Consider the following 20,798-nt stretch of genomic DNA (forward strand, 5'->3'; position numbering starts at 1 on the left):
CTATGTTGTAGAAAAACAAAGGATGGGAGGACAGGAGGAGGAGAGAGGGAGAGAGAAAGAGAGGAGCAGGGGAGAGAAAGAAATTCATTTGTTATAAGGGCGTTTTCACTTTTGAGGGCAGATCCCTTGGCCTAATCACATACCACCAAGCTTGTTGCAGTGGGGATTAAGTTTCCAACACATGAACTGTGAGGTGCATATTCAAACTATAGCACTTACCCTTTTTCCTGATCCACTTTGAGTTCCCAGGAAGTCATCTAGTTCATGGCCTTCCTCATGTATTTTGCAAGAAAATTATTCATTTAATTTTAAACATATCTAACTAGAACACGTTGATTTATGTTTATGTTATCTCTAGGGATAATTTATTTTCTCATTCACAATATGATCAATGCTTCCAATTTTGTTCTTCTTGGCTAGATAAGGAAGGGGCATATTTACCTTATTATTCCACAACTCCACAGACAGGGTTAAGCCAATATAGCTCTCTCTTAGCATTGTTTTGATATACATCAGGCATTTCATTTACCAATGGTTTACGGGCTAGTTTATAATACTTGTTAGGCAGCATTACAGGTTCCCCAAAATGTTTGCGTCCTCATTCCTAGAATCTGTGAATATGAGACTACATGGCAAAAGGAAACTGTGGTTACAGATGCATTAAATTGATAGTTAAATGATTTCATAAGTAGATTTTGGGGGATTATTTGAGTGAGCTCAATCTAAATGGCATTCTGAGAAGGACTCAGCATGGCATTACCGGCACTGAAGATGGAGGAAAGAGTATTCTAGAAAATAAACTAAGGATATGGCTGAATAATTATTTTTTTGCTATTATCTCTGAAAGATTATAAATATCAAAGGTTCAGTGAATTCAGTCTCACAGTCCTTGAAATGTTTAACAGTACAATTCAGATATCAATAATAAAATGTGTCAAGGGAGTAAAATTATAGAATTTTTGTATGTGTTGTCAAGCTGTTACAGCTTAAAATAGACAGTTGAAAGATGTTTTATGCAAGCCTTCTAGTAATCATGAAGAAAACAAACACATCTTGTAGAAGCACAAAAGATGAACAGAATAGAAATACGTCAGTACAAAAGCAATAATGAGGGAAATCAGAAAAAGAGGAAAAAGGGAATAACAGAACCACAAAACAGATTGGAAAAATTAACACATTAGCAATATAAGTTATCTATCAATAATTACTTTTAATGTAAGTAGTCTATTCAAATAACATAGCAACTGATTTGGTAAAAATACTTGGTACGATATTATGCAATCTACAAGAGATTCACTTGAGACTTAAGGACACACATAGGATGAAAATAAAGGAATGAAAGATGTTCATATTTAAGAAAAAGTAAGCAAGGATGGCTATATCTATGTTAGGCAAAACTGATTTTAAATCAAACATCATCACTTCAGACAAGATTACATAATAAGAAAAGTGTCAGTTCAACAGTAATAAAGTAAATAGTAAGAAACTTCAGTACCCCACTTTCAATAGTGGATAAATAATCTAGACAGAAATTCAAAGAGAAAAGAGAAGATTTGAACAACACCCTAGATCAAAAAGACCTAACAGTCATATTCAAAATATGCTACCCAAGAGTAACAGAATATACATTCTCTCATCAAGCTACTGTAGAATATTCTCTAAGAAAGATAACATGCAAGGTTAATAGGTCAACAAATTAGGGAAGACAGAAATAATTCCAAGTGTCTTTCCTCACTACAAATGGAATGAAATTAAAAATTCATAACAAAAGGAAAATAGAAAAATTTGCAAATACTTTAGAATTACATACACTCATGAAGAATCAATTGTTCAAAGAAAAAATCAAGAGGAATATTGGAAAATATTTCAAGGGCTGGGGGTATAGCTGAAGGGTAGAATACTTGTCTAGCATGTATGAAGTGTGTTTTTATATTTTATTCGTTCTTTTTAGATATGCATGACAATAGACTGTATTTTGATATATTATATACACATGGAGTATAACTTCCTCTAATTAGGATCCCATTCTTGAGGTTGCACATGATGTGGAGTTTCACTGGGGTTGTATTCATATATGAACATAGAAAAGTTACATCCGAATCATTCTACTGTCTTTTCCTATTCCCATCCTCTACCCCTTCCCTTCATTCCCCTTTCTGTAATCCAATGAACTTCTGTTCTTCCCTCCTCTACTCTCATTATGTGTTAGCGTTCACATATCAGAGAGAACATTTGGCCTTTGTTTTTTGGGGGATTGGTTTATTTCACTTAGCATGATATTCTCCAGTTCCATCCGTTTACCAGCAAATGCCATAATTTCATTCTTCTTTATGGCTGAGTAATATTCCATCATATATATATATATACATATATACATATATATATGTATATATATATACCACATTTTTAAGATCCAGTCATCTGTTGAAGGGCACCTACCAATGGTTTCATAGTTTAGCTATGGTGAATTGAGCTACTATAAACATGAATGCATAGGTTGTCTAGACATAAACACACTAATCATATAACACAATGTAGCCAGATTGATTTAAAAATTCGATCAGAAAGAGAATTTGGATAAATTCAAATCCATTTCATGATAAAAGCACTTAACACTAAGAATAGAAGGGAACTTCCTCATTCTGATAAAGAGCATCTATAGAAAATAATGGTAACATCACACATAAAGGTAAATACTGGAAGATTTCCCCATCAAATCAGGAAGAGTACATGCATAACTGTGCGTGCCACTTTTAAATAAAACCTCTATTGGAGATTTATCCAGGAAAATTAGGCAAGAGAAAAACACCCAGAATTAAGAGGAAATCATAAAACTATCTCTAATTGAAAATAACATGAGCTCATTAAATAACAAATCCTAGGAAACCCTTCAAAAAAAAACCAATCCCAGTTAACAAGTTCAGTTTATGCAGAACACCCATGTTTGTACCAGTACAATTCATAATAACCAACTTGTAGAACCAGCATAGGTGCCTGTCAAAAGATGAATGGATAATAAAAGTGATACCAATGTATAATACAAATATAAATAAAATAAACACATACACAATGGAGTTTTACTTAGCTATAAGGAATAAAATTATGTCCTTTGCAGAAAAAATGAATGGAACTGGTGTACATCATATAAATGAGGTAAGTCAGACTCAGAAAGTCATGTTTTCCTAAAGAATGTAAGTCATACACTACAAAATGACATTTCAGTTGATGATGCATCACATACACATTGATGGTTCTGTAAGTTTATGCTGCCTAATGATGTTACAGCTTAGTTTGTGTAAGCACACTCTGATGCCTGAACAATCAAAAAATTGCCTAATGGTGAAGTTCTCAGATTAAATCCCCATAGTTGAGTCATGAATGACCAAATTCAAATTGTTAATGAGCACATGGTTAGATGCTCAACATCACTGACCATAAGAAAAGTACAAATCAAAGTCACATAGATATCATTGGCTACCTACCATGATGGGTAGATGCAAAGATAAGGACAATAATTTTTTTGTGTGTGGTTGGGGAGAGAACATGGAACAAGTGGAATGCTCACATATTGCTTTTACATTTGTTTCAATTTGGCTAATCACAAAGGCAAATGTCAACCATTCATTTTCTACTCTAAACATTCAAATATCTCTATTGAACCAGGATTGGTAATCAGATTGCTGAAACCTGAAAAATATAGTGGGATTATGAAGCAACATTTGAACAACTGATGCTTTTGGAATAATTCCTGAAAGAAAGAATCGATAAACTGGCCTTTATAAAAATTAAAAATTTTGTTCTTCAAAAGATACTGGGAAGGAACTAAAAAGACGCACTCCAGACTAAGAGAAAATATTTGTATAATAGTATCATACAGAGTAGTTTTCCTATGGAAAAAAACCCTCTGTGCTCTGCTTCTATTCACCCATCTCCCCAGCACCAACCCTTATCAACCAAAGAGAATTTTACTATTTCCAATCTTTAAACATTTTTAAAATGTTATATCATTGAAACCATAGTTTGTAGCATTTTTAGGTTGACTTCTTCTACTTAGTAATGCATTCACTTTCCTTCACATTCCTCTCATGCATGATAGCTCATTTGTTTTAGCAGTAAATATTTCATTGTCTGTATGAAATAACTTTTATCCATTAATTTACTGAAGGACATTTTAAATTTAGTTTCCTAAATTTTGGCAATTAGCTATAAAGTTGCTATAAAAAGTATCCATGTGAAGGTTTTTGTGTGGACATACTTTTTCAACTACTTTGGAAAAATACCAGGAAGCATGATTGCTGGATAATATGGTATATTTAGTTTACAAGAAGTTACAAAAATGTTTTCCAAAGCAACTATACCATTTTGCATTCCCACTAGCAGTGAATGAGAGGTCCTGTTGCTTCACACCCTCATCAGAACTTGGCATTGTCAGTGTTTTGGATTTTGACCTTTCTAATAGGTGTTTATTGGTATTGCATTGTTTTTTATTTTATCTTGTTTTTTAAGTTGTGGATGGACACATACCTTTATTTTATTTATTTATTTTTATGTGGAGTTGAGGATTGAACCTAGTACCTCGCTCATGCTAGGCAATCGCTGTACCACTGAGCCACAACCCCAGCCCCTCATTGCTGTTTTAATGTGCATTTCTCTGATGGCATATTACTTGGGGCATCTTTTCATATGCTTATATGAAATCTGTATATCTTTTCTATGTTAATGTCTTTGACCCATTTTTAATTGAGTTGTTTGTGTTCTTATAGTTAGGTTTTAGGAGGTCTCTGAATATTTTCTATAATATCCTTTATCAAATGTGTCATTTGGAATATGTATCCTACTCTATGGCTTCTCTTTTCATTCTCTTGACAGTGTCTTTTGCAGATGAAGCAGAAATTTTTAATTTTAATGAAATGTAGCTTATCAACTCTTTCTTTCATGAATCATGTCTTCGATGTGTACCTAAAAATTCATGCCAATTCCTAGATCATTTTGTTTTTCTACTGTATTATCTTCTAGGAGTTTTATAGTATTGAATTTCACATTTAAATCTATGATTTATTTTGAGTTAATTTTAATAAAGGGCATAAGGTCTAGGTCTAAATTCAAAAATATATCTATGGATGTCCAATTACTGCCACTTGTTGAAAAGACCACCCTTTCCCTATTATATTTCTCATTTGTCAAAAATCAGTTGACTATATTTATATGCTTAGAATCCATTTTTCAATACCCACAAGATAATAACGTGGTGGAATTTTAATTGAGATTTTATTGTTTCTATAAATCAGGTTTGGAAGGACTGGCATCTTGGCAATACCAGGTTATTCTATCCACAAATATGGCATATCCCTATGTTGATTTAGTGCTTTGACAACAGATATATTTTTACTATGGGAAAAAAATGTCTTAATATCACTAAGTCCTCTTACCAATTAAAACTTGGTTTGAAATATTAAAAAAATTATGAACATTCTTAAACCACCACTGTCAGGCTATAAGTTACACATAGTCAAATGAACTCCTAACTGATTTACTTCTAGTGCTACTGTCTCATAGGTGTTCTATTATCTTTTGTATTTTAGTCATTTTATTCATTCATTTGACCATAAATGACCAAAGTCATATGATACATTCTGTTTTCTCTAATCAAGGGCTCAGCTTTGTACAACCCCAAATTCATAGATATAGAAAGATGTGAAAGAATAAATATTATGAAAGCTTCAATGTGTTATTCACTACAAGATATAATAGATGTATTTTATTATGTACTAACATTCAGGCTATCCCGGGAATATGAAATTAACTATGTTTAGTATGAAAAGTATCCACCTATGAAACTGCAAGTCTCCTAAATAATTGCTAGACATTTTTCTGCATGCTATCTTAAGATGAATTTCTTCAAATTGGCACAATAAGAAGTTATACCCCCAGGTATTTTTAGCAACATGATGTTATGATGTTATGACTGAGTTACTTATGGAAATCTTAATCAAGAATTTAGAAAGTCTAGAAGCAGTGGGGGGGGGTGGACAGTCTCCAGGGTCCAGAAGTGGCAGGGGTGGGGAATCCTCTGAAAGAGAAATTAGGAAAACCACTCCATTCATAATAGCCTAAAAACAAACAAACAAACAAACAAAAAACCCTCGAGAATCAATCTAACAAAAGAGGTAAAAGATCTCCACAATGAAAACTACTAAACACTAAAGAAAGAAATTGAAGAAAACCTTAGAAGATGAAAAGATCTCCCATTTTCTTGGATAGGCAGAATTAATATTGTCAAAATGGCCATACTACCAAAGGCACTATACAGATTCAATGCAATTCCAATTAAAATCCCAACGACATTCCTCATAGAAATAGAGAAAGCAATCGTGAAATCCATCTGGAAGAATAAGAGACCTCGAATAGCCAAAACAATTCTGAAGAAAGAGTGAAGCAGGAGGTATCACAATACCAGACCTTAAACTATACCACAGAGCAACAGTAACACCAAAATAGACAGGCAGACCAATGGTACAGAATAGGAGACACAGAGAAACCCACAAAAATACATTTACCTCATACTAGACAAAGGAGCCAAAAACATACAATGGAGAAAAGATACCCTGTTCAACAAATGGTGCTGGCAAAACTGGAAATCCATATGCAATAAAATGAAACTAAACCTCTATCTCTCACCCTGCACAAAACTCAACTCCAAATGGATCAAAGATTTAGGAATTACATCAGAGACCCTGCACCAAATAGAAGACAATGAAGGCCCAAATCTCCATCATGTTGACTTAGGATCAGACTTCCTTAACAAGACCCCCATAGTACAAGAAATAAAAGCAAGAATCAATAAATGGAATGGATTCAAACTAAAAAGTTTTTTTTCTCAGCAAAGAATACGATCAATAATGTGAAAAGAGAGCCTACAGAGTGGGAGAAAATCTTTTCCACATGCACTTCAGATAAACCATTTATCTCCAAAATTTTTAAAAAACTTACAAAACTTTACACCAAAACCACAAAGAACCCGACCAATAAATGGGCCAAGGAACTAGACAGACACTTTACAGAAGACATACAGGCGATTAATAAATATATGAAAAAGTGTTCAACATCTCTAGTAATTAGAGAAATGCAAATTAAAACAATTCTAAGATTTCATCTTACTCCAATTAGAATGGCTATTATCACGAACACAAACAATAATAGATGTTGGCATGCATGTGGGGAAGAAAGCATACTTTTACATTGCTGGTGGAATTGCAAATTGGTGCAGCCACTTTGGAAAGCAGTGTGGAGATTCCTCAGAAAACTTGGAATGGATCCACCTTTTGACCTAGTTATCCCACTCCTCCGTTTATACCCAAAGGAGTTAAAATTAGCATACTACAGTAGGGCATCCACATTAAGGCTTATAGCAGCTCAATTCACAATAGCTCGATTGTGGAACCAGCCTAGATACCCTTCAACAGATGAATGGATAAAGAAACTGTGGTTTGTATACACAATGAAATATTAATCAGCCATAAAGAAGAATAATATTATGGCATTTGCAGGTAAATGGATGGAAATGGAGAATATCATGTTCAGTGAAATAAGCCAATCCCCCAAAATCAAAGGCCAATTATTTTCCTGATAATTGGATGATTCTATATAATGGGAGTTGGGGACTGGGGGAGTGAGAGAAAAATGGAGGAAGTTTAGATTATGTAGAAGGGAATGAGAGGGAGGAGAGTGAGGCGTTATGAAAGATGGAATGAAACAGACATCATTACCCTATTTACATGGATGATTACATGAATGGTATGAATCTACATTGTGCCCAATCATAGTAATGAAACGATGTTCCCCATTTGTGTACAATGAATCAAAATGCAGTCTGTAAATTTTTTTCAAAAAAAGAGTTTAGAAAGTGTTTAATAACTTGTATTTTTATAATTCAGTGTGTTAATTTATATTTAGTTTTATGATTCTAGGATATCAAACTCAATTTATACATTATTGCATGGTGGCTAAGTAAATAAACCAAAGTGACAAGTTTCATTAATAACTATTTATGCTAATGTTATAACCATGGTAATTTTTGTACATACAACTGTATAATGATAAAAATATATCTCTAAAGGTGAAATTATTATAAAAAGGTTAAAAATATAGTTAAAGAAAGCAGATACTATGTATATACATTCGTTTTTGTGAGTTGTGTGTGTACATACACCCACACATAAATGTGTTCATTATCACTCTTTTTTCTTTTCATTTGCCTCTTTTAATTTTTCTTTTTACAACTTTTTCTTCTTTTGTTTTACTTCCAATAAGCTCATATTTACTATGAGCAATAAAGTATGAATGACTACTTTATAATCCTTGAAATAAACATATTAAAACTTTTATTTATCTCTGAAAATCTCTTCCTGGCACAAGGGGTGGGGAATCAGTCAGAAAAAGAACAAACAACTTAAAAATACTAAGAACAATAATTATTTCATTTGTAACATAATAGAAATTAGAGATCTGACAACTTCTTGGATGAATTCCAGTGGCCCAAAACCAATTTGTGGAACTGCAAACACACAACACTTGGGCAATTTCTCTGATGTCCTTTGCTTGTTAAACCAAAAAGGAAGTCAATATTTGGAAGAAATGCATCTTTAAACTAAATTCTCTAGTTCAATACAAAGAGATATTTTGATAGGCACTAAAAAAGGACATGCTTAGAGGAAGATGTCCTTTTTCTGTTATTTTTTTTTTACTTATTGTCTTTACCTTGGCATCATGAAATGTTTTTGAAATTTCTCAATGAAATATAAATCTGAAAGGCAAAACACCTACTTAACTTGTACAAGGCTTTGAGGTCAATCCCCAGAACTAATATACATATCAATGTAATAGAGAGAAAGAGAGAGAGAGAGAGAGAGAGAGAGAAAGAACCATACAGTTTCTAGATGAATATCTTCCTGAGACTTTGAAATTAGCTAAAATTTTTTGAAAGGACATAAAATAGTCAAAAAATTCACATTGTCAGTACTTTAAATTTAATAATTTTTATTTAGCAGAAGATAACATTAAGAAAACAAATTGGTCATCCACATATTAAGATAATTTATTTGAAACCTATATTATCAGCCAAAGTCCTTTTTGTTGGCACTATAATTATACGTAATAGTGGGATTCGTTATGCCATATTTGTCCATGAGCATTATTTGATCAATCTCCTTACCCAGTACCTTTCAGCCAAAGTCGTATATCAAGAAAAATTTTAAAAGTTTAAGAAAATGTCAGCTGAGCACGGTGGTACATGACTGTAATCCCAGCTGCTTGAGAAGTTAAAGCAGGAGAAATGCAAGTTCAAAGCCAGCCTCAGCAACTTAGTGAGACCCTGTTTCAAAATAAAAACTTAAAAGGGCTGGGGCTGAGGATGTGGCTCAGTGATTTAGTGCTCCTGGATTAAATTCCAAGCACGAGAAAGAAGAAAGAGAAGAGAGGAGAAGAGAGCAGAAGAGAAGAGAAGAGAAGAGAAGAGAAGAGAAGAGAAGAGAAGAGAAGAGAAGAGAAGAGAAGAGAAGAGAAGAGGAGGAGAAGAGAAGAGAGTGAGTCAGTCACACAGCTCAAAAGAAGAACAGAATTGTCTTAACATGCAAAAGGCCCTGGGTTGAATCCCAGCACAGCTAGAAAAAATAAAAACAAAACAGCATCATCAAAAATAAGTCTTGACTGAATCTTAACCACAACAGAAATTCATATTTATAATAAGCCTAAGACATATACAAAAATGTCCTTAGCAGCATTATTTATAATGGCCTAAACTTGTAAACTATGCAAAAGCTTATCAATAGTAGAATAGATAAATTCTATTAGCATATTCACATAATGGAATCACATATAACAATGAAAATGTACAAATCAATGGCATACACAAATGACACATAGATTAAAATACATGAATCTCATAAGTGAAGGAAGTTAAATGTAAAAGAATATATTATCTATGCTCATTCTATTTTTGTAGAGCTCAAACTCAGACAAAACTAATTGGTGGTATTAAAAGGTTGAATAGTAGTTAACTATGCAATGGAGAAAGGGAGTAAGCATGGGGATGAGTATAAAGGGAGCTTAAGGTTTCCTGATGATGTTCTGTTTTTTAAACTTAAATGATGAATTTGTACCCTTATGAAATTGCACTTTTCTATATGCAGGTCATACTGCAATATAAAGCTAAAATGAAGTTATAAAGCCATAATGTGCTCATTATCCCATGTAAAAGCATCCCCACATGTAACTTACATAATATTTATAATAATTGGTACAAATATCCATGGGTGTGGGTGTGTGGATGAATGAGTATGGATTATTGTAAAATTTGATTCAGTTATCTTAAAATTTATTTATTATTACATTGTTAATAAAATATTTTTAAAAAATCAAAATGATTTAGTTTTAATTTATATTTTTTTTTGTATGTGTGCAAGAAAAAGAGAAAGAAAGAAAGTGAGAGAGACAGGAAAAATTCTTCTTCTAATAGTGTGAAACATGTTGTGAAATTACTTCCCAGGTTGAATTTTTCAAAGCCTTTATCTCAGTTATTAAAGCCCAAGTTAGTTTTCACCAAAAAACGACTTAGGTATAATAATCATTGAAAAGAAACAACAACACAGGATTCAGTACCATTAGTGAAATTTTTCAGAATGAAATTTTATGGCAAAATTACATTTATTACCAATGACTGACTTTAATATATTTAAAACAGAAATCATACATCTTAACAAAAGATACAACTCAAATTGGTAAATCTAAGAATTATATAAACTAAAAAAAATATATAAATAAAAATAATTAGGAGTATCATTACACTTGAGAGCATTTCATATCTTTCATTACACAATTAAAGCTACAGACCTAGACTGCATAAATTAATGATTAATACACACATCCCTTAGATATTTGTACCAAATAGTATATTATTACTATATTTACAAATATTTATAACAATACATAATATTATAATATCTAATATTATAAATATTAAGTAATATTAGGTAAGATAAATATGTGGTGGAATTTTTAAATGGGAGAACCAATTAGGGCTTTATAAATTCATTTTTAATAATTAGTACATTAGAGATTCCAACATTCATGATATTCAGAGTTCTGTTCTTTCTTATCACCAGGCTTCTCAACATGCATGTTCTGTAATGTATCTGTGATTAGAACAAACATTTAAATCCCAATGAGCCTATACTTAAGTTCACAGTTTTAGTACCGCCACCAAAACATTCTATGAATCACTAAAGTCCTTTGAACTTAATTCAAAATTATACTTCTCCGTGTGACAGTTGCCTATGGGTTCTGTTTAAAACAAATGAATGCATTATTAATGAAGTATATTAATCTATAAAGCATAGATTCAAATGCATTTTATGGTGAATGGAAATAAATGTCCATGAAATGTAACTATTATGAGGACATCTGCCGAATTCCTAAAACCAATAAATGTAAGTGAATTACAGGTGAATTCCTATAAGAAAATACAGAAATAATATTTATATTCTTTCTAAGTTTTACTTTAAAAAGGCAAAATAATGATATACATTGCATTTAGATTGCAGGACAGTTTTCAAACATAAATTTTTGCTTCTTTGTTTTTGGTGAGTTTATAGCAAAAGTAAAATTTCTTGTAGGCTTAGATACAACCTCAATGAAGTCATTATTACCATTGTGCCATATGGATGGCCTATATCTGTTTTCTTTTCAAAGTCTTGAATACTTTCATTCAACAAATATTATTAACTATGGTATGCAAATCAACATTCCATTTGTTTTTTTTTTTAATTATTTAAACAAATGGGATACATGTTGTTTCTCTATTTGTACATGGAGTCAAGGCATACCACTTGTGTAATCATAAATTTACATAGGGTAATGTTTGATTCATTGTTATTTTTTCCCTTCCCCCCCACCCCTCCCACCCCTCTTTTCCCTCTATACAGTCATTCCTTCCTCCATTCTTACCACCCTCCTTATCCTTAACCCTAAACCTAAACCTAACCCTAACGCTAACCCCTCCTACCCCCCATTATATGACCTCATCCAGTTATCAGCGAGATCATTCGTCCTTCAGTTTTTTGAGATTGGCTTATCTCACATAGCATGATATTCTCCAATTTCATCCATTTGCCTGCAAATGCCATAATTTTATCATTCTTCATGGCGGAGTAATATTCCATTGTATATATATGCCACCGTTTCTTCATCCATTCATCAACTGAAGGGCATCTAGGTTGGTTCTACAATCTGGCTATGGTGAATTGAGCAGCTATGAACATTGATGAGGTTGTATCTCTGTAGCATGCTGATTTTAAGTCCTTTGGGTGTAGGCCAAGGAGTGGGAGAGCTGGGTCAAATGGTGGTTCCATTCCAAGCTTTCTGAGAAATCTCCACACTGCTTTCAGAGTGGCTGCACTAATTTGCAACCACACCAGCAATGTATGAGTGTGCCTTTCTCCCCACATCCTCGCCAACACCTGTTGTTACTTGTGTTCTTGATAATCGCCATTCTAATCGGGGTGAGATGAAATCTTAGGATAGTTTGATTTGCATTTCTCTTATTACTAGAGGTGTTGAACATTTTTTCATATATCTGTTGATTGATTGTACATCTTCTTCTGTGAAGTGTCTGTTCATTTCCTTAGCCCATTTGTTGATTGGATTATTTGTATTCTTGGTGTAGTTTTTTGAGTTCTTTATAGATTCTGGAGATTAGTGCTGTATCTGAAGTATGAGTGGCAAAGATATTCTCCCACTCTGTAGGCTCTCTCTTCACATTACTGATAGATTCCTTTGCTGAGAGAAAGTTTTTAGTTTGAATCTATCCCAGTTGTTGATTCTTGTTTTTATTTCTTGTGCTATGGGAGTCCTGTTAAGGAAGTCTGATCCTAAGCCAACTAGTTGAAGGTTTGGACCTACTTTTTCTTCTATAATCTGCAGGGTCTCTGGTCTGATTCCAAGGTCATTGATCCATTTTGAGTTGAGTTTTGTGCAGGGTGAGAGATAGGGGTTTAATTTCATTCTGTTGCATATGGTTTTCCAGTTTTCCCAGCACCATTTGTTGAAGAGGCTATCTTTTCTCCATTGCATATTTTTGGCACCTTTGTCTACTATGAGAAAATTGTATTTATTTGAGTTTGTGTCCATGTCCTCTATTCTGTACCATTGATCTACCTGTCTATTTTGGTACCAATACCATGCCGTGCTAATAAGTGGATGATGACACATAATGGGGGGAGGGAAGGGTTAGTTTTAGGGTTAGAGTTAGGGTTAGGGAGGGGGGCAAGTATGGAGGAAGGAAACACTGTATAGAGGGAAAAGAGGGGTGGGAGGGATGGGGGGAAGGGAAACAATAACAGAACGAATCAAACAACATTACTCTGTGTAAATTTATGATTACACAAATGGTATGCCTTTACGCCATGTACAAATAGAGAAACAACATGTATCCCATTTGTTTACAATAAAATAAAAAAAAATACCATGCCGTTTTTGTTACTATTGCTTTGTAGTAGAGTTGAAGATCTAGTATTGTGATACCCCCTGCTTTGCTCTTTGTACTGAGCATTGCTTTAGCTATTGGGGCTTTTGTTCTTCCAGATGAATTTCATAATTGTTTGCTCTATTTCTGTAAGGTACATCATTGGGATTTTAATTGGAATTGCATTGAATCTGTATAGCACTTTTGGTAGTATGGCCATTTTGACAATATTTATTCTACCTATCCAAGAACATGGATCTTCTAAGATTCTTCTTTCCATCTTCTAAGGTTTTCGTTAATTTCTTTCTTTAGTGTTCTGTAGTTCTCATTGTAGAGGTCTTTCACCTCTTTTCTGAGATTGATTCCCAAGTATTTTATTTTTTTCCATGCTATTGTGAATGGGGTAGTTTCCTAATTTCTCTTTCTGAAGATTCATCACTTATGTATACAAATGCATTGGATTTATGAGCATTGATCTTGTAACCTGCTACTTCACTGAATTCATTTATGAGTTCTAAGAGTTTTCTGGTGGAATTTCCAGATTCCTCTAAATATGTAGTCCTGTCATCAGTGAACAGGGATAGTTGGAGTTCTTCTTTTCCAATTCCTATCCCTTTAATTTCTTTGGTTTGTCTAATTGCTCTGGCTAGAGTTTCAAGAATGATGTTGAATAGAAGTGGTAAAAGAGGGCATCCCTGCCTTGTTCCAGTTTTTAGGGGGAATGCTTTCAGTTTTTCATCATTTAGAATGATATTGGCCACAGGCTTAGCATAGATGGCCTTTACAATGTTAAGGAATGTTCCCACTGCCCCAATTTTTTCTAGTGTTTTGAGCATGAAGGGGTGCTGTATTGTATTGAATGCTTTTTCTGCATCTATTGAAATAATCATGTGATTCTTGACTTTAAGTCTATTGATATGGTGAATTACATTTATTGATTTCCTGATGTTGAACCAACCTTGCATCCCTGGGATGAAACCCACTTGATTGTGGTGCACTTTCTTTCTAATATATTTTTGTATGCAATTCGCTAAAATTTTGTTGAGAATTTTTGTTTCAGTGTTCACTAAGGATATTGGTCTGAAATTTTCTTTCCTCTATGTGTCACTGTCTGGTTTAGGTATCAGGATGATATTGGCTTCATAGAATGAGTTTGGGAGGGTTCCCTCCTCTTCTGTTGTGTGGAATACTTTGAGAAGTATTGGAATGAGCTCTTCTTTAAAGGTTTTATAGAACTCGGCTGAGAACCCATCTCGTCCCGGACTTTTCTTTGTTGGTAGGCTTTTGATGACCTCTTCTATTTCATTGCTTGAAATCGATTTATTTAAGTTGTGTATGTCCTCCTCGTTCAGTTTAGGTAATTCATATGTCTCTAGAAACTTGTTGATGTCTTCAAGGTTTTCTGTTTTGTTGGAGTATAGATTTTCAAAATAGCTTGTAATTATGTTTTGTACTTCACTCGTGTCTGTTGTTGGAGACCGCTGCCCTGTAGGGCCCGCAGTGGTAGCTGGTCTCGCCCTAAGATGGCGCCGAGAAACCCAACCGAAAATAAAAACAACTTTAAGGAAGTGCTTTCTATTGGCTGACTGATCTCCTCTGCATCCATGCTTAGCTCATGATCAGTACATGTCGTCATTACCCACCATTAAGTCTCCACAAGCCAAACACCTGACCCGTTAAGGTGATTGGGTGTTACATCCCATAAAGCTGCGTACTTTGCGCGGCAGAGGCAGGCAGGCAGCAGCTGCGTGACAAGAGAAGAAGAAGAGAGGCAGCAGTGGCTCGACGAGAGAAGAAGGAGAGAGAAGCAGCAGCTGTGCAAGAGAAAAGAAGGAGAGAGAGAGCTGCGCAGCGCGAGGAAGAAGAAGAAGAAGATGTCGGCGGTGGAGGAGGAGGAAGAACCAGGCACTCGGCTCAGAGGCTTTCCCATAAAAATAAAGACCTTAAAACTTCATCTGAAAGCCGAGTCTTCATTGTACTCGCGGACGAGACATCTGTTGTGATATTTCCTTGTTCATTCCTAATTTTACTAATTTTTCTCCCTCTTTCTCTTAGTTAGTGTGGCTAAGGGTTTATCAATTTTGTTTATTTTTTCAAAGAACCAACTATTTATTAAGTTTTCCGATTGTTTCTTTTGTTTCAATTTCGTTGATTTCAGCTCTTATTTTAATTATTTCCTGTCTTCTACTCCTTTTGGTGTTGGTCTGCTCTTCTTTTTCTAGGGCTTTGAGCTGTAGTGTTAAGTCGTTTATTTGTTGACTTCTACTTCTTTTGTTGAATGTGCCCCTTGAAATAAATCTTCCTCGAAGTACTGCTTTCGTAGTATCCCAGAGATTTTGATATGATGTGTCTTTGTTCTCGTTTACTTCTAAGAATTTTTTTAGTTTCCCTCCTGATGTCTTCTATTATCTGTTCATCATATAATAGCATATTATTTAATCTCCAGGTATTGGAGAAGTTTCTGGTTTTTATTGTGTCATTTATTTCTACTTTCAATCCATTGTGATCTGATAGAGTACAAGGTAGTATCTCTATCTTCTTGTATTTGCTAACAGTAGCTTTGTGGCATAAAACATGGTCTGTTTTAGAGAAGGATCCATGTGGTTCTGAGAAGAAAGTGTATTCGTTCTTCTTTGGATGGTATATTCTATATAAGTTGGTTAAGTCTAAATTGTTGATTGTGTTATTGAGATCTATGGTTTCTTTATTTAATTTTTGTTTGGACGATCTATCCAGTGGTGAGAGAGGTGTGTTAAAATTGCCTAGTATTATTGTGTTGTTGTCTATTTGATTTCTGGAATTGAGAAGGATTTGTTGGACGTACATGGATGAGCCAATGTTCGGGGCATAGATATTTATGATTGTTATGTCTTGCTGATTTCTGCTTCCCTTAAGCAGTATGTAATGTCCTTCTTTATCCCTTCTGACTAGTTTTGGCTTGAAGTCCACATTATCTGAAATGAGGATGGATACTCCAGCTTTTTTGCTGTGTCCGTGTGCATGGTATGTTTTTTCCCATCCTTTCACCTTTAGTCTATGGGTATCTCTTTCTATGAGATGAGTCTCTTGCAGGCAGCGTATTGTTGGACTTTTCTTTTTAATCCAATCTGCCAGTCTATGCCTTTTGATTGATGAGTTCAGGCCATTAACATTCAGGGTTGTTATTGTGATATGATTTGTATTCCCAGTCATTTGACTCATTTTTGTTTTTTGACATGATTTGGTTAATCCTTTATTTGGCTACTCCTTTAGGCTAGTTCGTCCTGTTGCTGATTTGCATCATTGTTTTTCATCTCTTCCTCATGGAATATTTTGCTGAGAATGTTCTGTAATGCCGGCTTTCTTTTTGTAAATTCCTTTAGCTTTTGTTTATCATGGAAGGATCTTATTTCATCGTCAAATCTGAAAGTAAGTTTCGCTGGGTATAAAATTCTTGGTTGGCATCTGTTTTCTTTCAGGGCTTGGTAAATGTTATTCCAGGCCCTTCTAGCTTTTAGGGTCTGGATTGAAAAATCTGCTGATATTCTTATTGGTTTCCCCCTGAATGTTATTTGATTGTTTTTTCTTGTGGCCTTTAAAATTCTGTCTTTATTTTGTATGTTAGGTATTTTCATAATAATGTGCCTTGGTGTGGCACATTGTATATTTGGAGTCCTATAAGCCTCTTGTACTTGGTTTTCCATTTCATTCTTCAGATTTGGGAAATTTTCTGATATTATTTCTTTGAATAGATTGTTCATTCCTTTGGTTTGTTTCTCTAAGCCTTCCTCAATCCCAATAATTCTTAAATTTGGCCTTTTCATGATATCCCATAATTCTTGTAGATTCTGTTCATGACTTCTTACCATCTTTTCTGTTTGGTCAACTTTGTTTTCAAGATTAAATATGTTTTCTTCAATGTCTGAGGTTCCATCCTATTGGTTATGCTTTCTATGGAGTTTTTAACTTGGTTTATTGTTTCCTTCATTTCAAGGATTTCTGTTTGTTTGTTTTTCAGTATCTCTAACTATTGAAATTCTCTCTTGCTTCCCATATTTGGTCTTTTTACTGTTGATTGGTGCTATCATTCAATGCCTGCATTTGCTCTTTCATCTCCTCATTTGCTTCCCTGATTGTTTTAGTTATGTACATTCTGAACTCCCTTTCTGACATTTCTTCTACTGTGCTGTCATTGGGTTTTATTGATATAGGATCTAGGTTCGTTTGGGACATTTTCTTCCCTTGTTTTCTCATATTGGTCTAATGTCAGTGGGACTCTGAGATATTGCAGATTTCCTCTATTTGCTTATAGTGTCCCTGTAGATTTCCAGTGTATCACCTCCCAGCCTTCAGTAGACTGAAGTCTTGAGTAACTTGATAATGCAATGCTTCTGAAGAAAGCTGCCCCTAGCCTGCTACTGGTTCCAGGGCTTGGAGCTGGCTCTGTGTGGAAAGGCTCTCACTGGGGGGCCTGCTCTGAGTAGCTGACTGTGTGGGAGGAGCCCACCGCTGGAGTGCGCAGGGCTGCCTTGGGAAGACTCTAGCTGCCCTGCCCTACTCTGATAAGCCATCCCTTTCCGGGCCTGCCACCCAGGCCGAGCTTCACCCGGTTGGGGAGACTCACCCCCTGGCTCTATTTTAGTCTGAGTCTCTCAATGCCTCCCCTTCTTGAATCCTGGGTTCTGGAGCAACTGGAGATGCAGTCACCCTCTAGTCCGCCATCTTGGATCGCCCTTTGGAAAGAGCCTGCAGCCAGAGGTGGAAGGGCCGCCTGGAGAGGTCTCTGGCTGCCCTGCCCTGGTCCCAGAGGCTGCTTGCAGGTCGGAGCTCTCTGCTGGCTCGGGGACTTGTGGCTGGCTCTGTGTAGAAAAGTTCTCACTGGGCGGTCTGCTCCGAGACCCTAGCCTTGTAAGGCACTTCCGGCCGGAGTGAGCTGGGCTGCTTGGGGTAATCCCTGCCTGCCCTTTCCTGGTCCCTGAAGCTGCCTGCGGGCCGGAGCTTGCTGTGCTGGCTCAGGCTCCATTTGTTTTTAAAGGGTCTTTGTCTTAACTCTCCCCCAAAATATCCCAATTACTTTACAAACTGTACAGTTTTCTACCTGGTTTTACAAATCACATTACAACAAAGCCAGTCAGGCATTATTAAAGGGATAAGATTCTTCCCAAAATCACATCATATTAGTATCGGGAATTTCTAGTATTTTGGATTATCCAGTTTTTCATAACACAGCTTCGGGTAGACAGCAGTGGTGCTCAAAACACAAACACATTTGTCCTATCAAATAACTGAAAATCCAATTTTGATAAATTTTCATAGGAAATGACTACTGTGTCCAAGGCAATGTCAGGCATTCATATTGGCAAGTGATTTTTTTCCTATAAATTTTGTATTCTGCATTTAGTATATACAAGTCTTATGAGAATTTTGGATTTATAATCCATGTCAAATATTTTCTTAAAGTACTGTCAAGAGCACATCAGTTTTCATTCCGCTTTTTAATCCTGAAGTATTAAGAACTTGAAGCTAATCAATAATATTTCTTTTCTAATAGCAATAAATTCTGACCTCTGAATGTGTTCTGTTGACATTTTCTATATCTGAAATGGAGTTGTTGAACTCAAAGGACATTGAAAAAATATTGTAGTTCAACTCACTATAGGCAACATATTAAATCTATGTGATCCATTATACCCCAGGTAACACAATGTTAAAGGTTCTGAAACAGAAACGAAGTCTGTTTCCAAATGTAGAGTAGAACAATTCCCAAAACTATTTCTTTCGTTGAGTACTTACTATCTTATGAAATGATAAAGGATTCAGGCCTGAATTTTAGTCATGCTTTCCATATAAACTTAAAATTTTGAAGAAGTAGTCTGGTTAGCTCCATCAAGTTGTTCTTCCAAATTACATTTCAAGGAACAGATGATGAAATGACAGGCAAGGTGATTTCTTATGTCAGAGATCTTATGGTGTGAGGATTATATCTATTATAATTTGCCTTGTAAGCATAGGTAGACAGGAAAATTAGCATTAAGATGCTGGTTTCTAGAGTACAACATGTTTCCTACTTTGGTTTTTATATATGTATTGTTTTTAGACACAGCCAGTATCCAAATTTGAATATGTGACCCATAACTTATTTAATGTTGACAAAAGTGTTGTTGCTATTTTTTGTTTTGTAATAGATTTTAAACCACTGAAGAAAATACCAAATGAGAACTTTTATTGAAAACATCTGTAACAGACTCAAAACTAAATATTTCAAAGATTCATGGAAAGTTCCAGAAGACAGGCTAATGATTGAAGTCATAAAGAATTTATAGCCTTCCTATATCTGAGCTTTAGAATAAGTATATATTTTTACTTTAAAAATTTTACCTGCATGAGGATAGTCTATAATAATATTTTTCTAGTCATCTTAATAGATGCATTTAGGAGTTCTTCAAAGTATATTGTGCATATCTGTATGTGAATTAAAAATAAGGAAAAAACAATAGAAAGGATGTGGAAGGGGGAATAAGACATATCAGATATACTACATCAATAAAACTTTCCAGCCTCAGTTTCCAATTTATAAAATTTGGAATATGAATACCTGTCATGCACTCTCTATGGGATTATTGCTGTGAAGGCTAATGTGTCCACACAACGTGAGAGCACTTGGTAAACTGTAGAGTGCATTAAGCCCAAGATTTGAAGGCATCTGTTCAATTACATGAGAAAGCCTTCAGCCCATTAGGAAATAAACAGCTAGTGTGACATCTTCCTTGGCAACAAATTTCTCCCTCAGGACTTTCTGTAGTGGCTCAATTCCAGAACTCTGAGCAGAACTCTATGGGAAAATGTGGAACCAAATATGACCTGCTTCAAGGGCAGTGAGAGGTTTTGTGGCATGGCGTGCTTCTAGAGGAATGACTGTGTTGGTGTCCTGGGGAAAGTAAAGCCAGAATCCAAGAATAATCGAGACTCCCACATGCTCCAGTAAACTGGGATTGGGGAAGAAACATTCATCGACCTGATTAGCACTGGGCTGATGAGAGGCATGCACACTGCTGTCTTGGTCTGCTTTCTCTCAAAAGTTGCTGTAACTATCAATGCTAGTACTTTCCCTTCTCAGCACTTTTTTTCCTTCTTCCTTCTCATTTACCCCAAGTGGAGACAGCTTAGCAAAACTGCAGATATTAGCCAAAAGAGTTACTTCATTTTGGATCTTGGGTTATAGTTTTTAAATTAATATTTACTTTGGCTCACATTTTGCTTTTGTTTATATATTTATCAGGCAATCTAAGTTGTACTTGAAAAG

The sequence above is a fragment of the Sciurus vulgaris genome, assembly GCF_902686455.1.
Source record: "Sciurus vulgaris genome assembly, chromosome: 9".
NCBI lineage: Eukaryota > Metazoa > Chordata > Mammalia > Rodentia > Sciuridae > Sciurus > Sciurus vulgaris.